At 49.1% G+C, this 4,554-nt stretch overlaps 1 pseudogene; it reads left to right on the top strand.

Annotated features, from left to right (window-relative positions):
* The first annotated feature begins 2,892 nt into the window (after nucleotides 1-2,892).
* On the top strand, nucleotides 2,893-4,472 carry LOC102470451 (heterogeneous nuclear ribonucleoprotein K pseudogene; annotated as a pseudogene).
* Nucleotides 4,473-4,554: the final 82 nt, after the last annotated feature.

A 4,554-nucleotide genomic window follows, 5' to 3' on the forward strand; every position in this document is an offset into this window, starting at 1 on the left:
CTTCCTCACAGCGCCAGCCATCCAAGGCTCCCCAGTGCACTGCCTGGGAAGTGGAGAGGAAGGGTAGTCCGCAGCGGCTGCCTGAGCTGCTGGCATTATTTTCGGACCCTGTCGGTTGGTATCTCCAGCTGAGTCTGCCGCTTGAGTGGGACCTTGGTCGCCTCCCGCACATGGGGCAGTGGCCCCCTGGGCAGCCCCAGTTGTAGGACTAGCCTCACGAGGAGCATGATAAAGGGCACAGAACTAGAATACAGACGGAACCTCCTCCATCAGCGTGTCGAACCCTAGTGATGGTCACGTCTCTGAAGACGAAGGCGTCTTCACTTGGGCTTCTTGGGCTTTCCACCTGGGACTTCTCAGTACTTAGCATGGGGGCTAATTCAGGCCTGAGGCAGCAGGTCCTGATACTTAATGGGATAGTACCGAGTTTAGACACCGCTATTTCTTGTAAAGAAGAAGTAGGAAAATACCTAAAAGAGGAAATTCCACATCTGTACTTGGTCACTCTCTCTTATTTCCAGCATTTGCAGATGAGAAAGAAGACCACAGACATGTCTTGGGCAGCAAATAAAGAACCCAATGGAACAGAGCAGACCCAGGCTTTCCCAGGAGCCCCCATCTCCGGTGCTGGGAGTCAGATATTTCTGTACATTATCTGGGTCCAGACCAAGCAGAGCTCCCACCAAGGCTGTAGCCGGAGGGGCCCGGACAAGCGGATGTCATCAGACCTTGGTTTCCCTTTTGGCAGAAAAACCCAATTGGGTGCTTCAGTCCTGCTACCAGTTCTATGCCGTTAAAGGGGCCTGGGGCATTCAGACCCCAGCTCACCTCCTGGGTGAATTCCTGAATCCCTCACTCCCCGTCTTCTGCAGCCCTGGAAGTGAGGCCCTGGCTGTTCTCGCCTCACCTGGCTGGCCTCTGACTTGGAATCTGACTGCGTGCTCTCTAGCAGGTTTTCCACAAGAATATCTTTGCACATGGGAGAAAACTCTACAGCCTCTTCTCAGATGGGAGGGCTGTTGGGGATGAGGGTAGGGTGGCGTGGGACACAAGACGTTACTGAGAAATGCCTGCCTTCACCAAACCCTTGTTGAACACATGCTGGATAGTGGATCGAGGGAGGCAGACAAGCCTCAGTCCCACCCTCTGTCTAGAAAAGAAGACGAATGTCTACAGAGATACCAGGGATACACTATACTTCATGATTGTGGCTGGCAGAGGGGTTTCCAGAGCAGAGCCCCGGGCTTGCACAACTCCAGGGGGCACCAGACACACAGAATGTGATGTGATTGTTGGCCCCTAGAATTGTGCAATGCTGCAGCCTTATTCCCTGGGTTTGAGTTCCACAGTAGAAAAGGAGGTAGAGTTGCTGAAAGGGCATTCATTCCCCAGGCTGTGGACTGGAGGGACAGCTGCAGGGCTTCAGGGAAGGTATATTGTGTGCAGATGAGAGGGACTGGGAGAGACGCTCCAGGACATTGGAGATTTTCACCCTAAAACAGTTTCCAGGCTCAACTTCTTCCCACAATTGTTCAGTCAATAAAATGGGGTGGAGGGGTTTGTTCTTTAATTATTGTTTTTTTCCACTGTTTTTTAAAATTTTTATTAGATTTATGTTCTGTTTGAAAAATAGAAAGAACTTGCCAGGCCAGAGGCAGAAGTGCAAAACGGTTAAGAATGGCCTGACCACCTGACCACTGGGCAACCAGGGCAACTGTTTATAAGCCAGGAAGAAAGCCCTCGCCAGAAACCAGCCCTACAGGTACCCTGATTGTGAACTTCCAGGCTCCAGAACTATGATAAAGTCAGTTTCCATTGTATAAGCCACCCAGTGGGTGGTGATTTGTTATGGAAGGCATAGCAGAATAATACAGCCCGAATAAAAGCAATACTAGGGTTAAAACAAAAAAAAAGCCCAAAAGATCCACAGACAATATCTATAGTGAAACTCATGACAAGTTAAATCCACAAACCCAATATGCAGGTCAGTGGGGACAAACCACGGCAGGTACAAGACTACTTGATAGCGTGTCTATGTGGGAGGGAGCAGAAAGAAGGCAGCTGGGCCCCAGAACAGGAAAACCCCCAAATTACCAACTAGTACCAGTACTCACAAATATGTCAGGCCAATCTGGAACAGAAAGAAACTGGAAATCCTTCTGCAGAGCCCGACTTACATGTGAGTGCAAAGGGAGGGCCACTGTGCAGTCAGTGAACCTGAGGGAGCCATCTGGGCCTTCTACACTCTCCATTGCCTCCCCTGTGAACTCTTGAAATGGACAAACCGGGCCAGTCACAGAAGCACAGTGATAACACAATGCTACCTATGCTGAATGCTAACACGTGATGTCCCAGGTTTGAATCTCAAGGTCTCTCTTTACATGCCTGGCGCACGTGCGTGTCCTGTGACTGGCTGAGGCTAGGTGTGACTAGCTGTTCAGAGACTCTATTGGTCACGCCCCACCCCCACCCCACTGTTCTCTCTCTTATAGAAGAAATAAATAAGTAAACTTTGAAAATAAAGATTGGGCCACCTCATGGCTGACCATGAGGTTCAAGTCCCAGACCTGACAGCTTAAAAAACACACCAGGGGATTCAGGTGAGGAGAGGTGCGGCGCCTCCGCTGCCAACGTGGTTTCTCAACTGTTGTTACCCGGCGGTTGTGGATCCCGGCTACTGTAGCGCTAGGGTGTCAGTCGCTCCTGCCCAGAACACTTCAGTTCTGCCCTGCAAGAATATATAATAACTGCAGATTAGTGTGTCCTTTTATTTATTTATTTATTTATTTATTTATTTATTTTGGAGAGGTTTTCGCTATAGGGCACATGCGCTCGCCAGACAGACAGAGAGAGACATAGAGACAGAAAGCGGGAAATCACCCCCCAGGGGGGATGGCATTTAAAAGAACTAGGAACACTGATGAGATGGTTGAATTACGCATTCTGCTTCAGAGCAAGAATGCTGGGGCAGTGATTGGAAAAGGAGGCAAGAATATTAAGGCTCTGCGAACGGATTACAATGCCAGTGTTTCAGTCCCAGACAGCAGTGGCCCCGAGTGCATATTGAGTATCAGTGCTGATACTGAAACAATTGGAGAAATTCTGAAGAAGATCATCCCTACCTTGGGAGAGGGCCTGCAGTTGCCATCACCCTCTGCAACCAGCCAGCTCCCGCTCGAATCTGATGCTGTGGAATGCTTAAATTACCAACACTGTAAAGGAAGCGACTTTGACTGCGAGTTGAGACTGTTGATTCATCAGAGTTTGGCAGGAGGAATTATTGGGGTCAAAGGTGCTAAAATCAAAGAACTTCGAGAGAACACTCAGACGACAATCAAGCTTTTCCAGGAATGCTGTCCTCATTCCACTGACAGAGTCGTTCTTTTTTTTTGGAGAGGTTTTTGCTATAGGGCGCGTGCGCTCGCCAGCCAGACAGAGACAGAGAGACAGAAAGCGAGAAATCACCCCCCAGGGGGGATGGCCACACCGCAATCCCTTCTCCTCCATTCTCCTCTTGGGATCTTGGGCACGCACGCACACGCGCCCGGCATGAGTTTAAGCCACCGGGTCCGGGACTTGAACTGCGGTGGACTACGTGGGAGTCCAGCGACATAGCCATTACACTAACTGCTGGTCCGCAGAGTCGTTCTTATTGGAGGAAAGGCTGATAGAGTTGTAGAGTGTATAAAGATCATCCTTGATCTTATATCCGAGTCTCTTATCAAAGGACCTGCACAACCTTATGATCCCAATTTTTATAATGAAACCTATGACTATGGTGGTTTTACCATGATGTTCGATGACCGCTGTGGATGTCCTGTGGGATTTCCCATGCAGGAAAGAGGTGGTTTTGACAGAATACCTCCTGGTTGGGGTGGACGTCCCATGCCTCCATCTGGAAGAGACTATGATGATATGAGCCCTCGTCGAGGACCTCCTTCTCCTCCTCCTCCTCCTGGACGAGGGGGCCGGGGCTGTAGGAGAGCTTGGACCTTCCTCTTCCACCACCGCCTAGAGGAGGAGATTTAATGGCTTATGACAGAAGAGGAAGACCTGGGGACCGTTGTGATGGCATGGCTGGTTTCAGTGCTGATGAAATTTGGGATTCTGCAATAGATCCATGGAGCCCATCCGAATGGCAGATGGCTTATGAACCTCAGTCTGGCTCTGGATATGATTATTCCTAGGCAGGGGGTCATGGATCATATGGCGATCTTGGTGGACCTATTATTACTACACAAGTAACTATTCCCGAAGGTTTGGCTGGTTCTATTATTGGCAAAGGAGGTCAGCGAATTAAACAAATTTGTCATGAATCGGGAGCTTCGATCAAAATTGATGAGCCTTTAGAAGGCTCCGAAGATCAGATCATCACCGTTACAGGAACGCAGGGCCAGATGCAGAATGCACAATATTTGCTGCAGAACAGTGCGAAGCAGTATTCTGGAAAGTTTTTCTAAGACTAGTGAAGAACTGAAAATGAAAAAGTCCTGCATCTTTTTTTTTTTTTTTTTTTCTTTTGTTTAAAACCGCAAACTTCCCCTTGTTCATGGG

Source organism: Tupaia chinensis, unplaced genomic scaffold, assembly GCF_000334495.1.
Source record: "Tupaia chinensis unplaced genomic scaffold, TupChi_1.0 Scaffold148012_1, whole genome shotgun sequence".
Taxonomy (NCBI): Eukaryota; Metazoa; Chordata; class Mammalia; order Scandentia; family Tupaiidae; genus Tupaia; species Tupaia belangeri.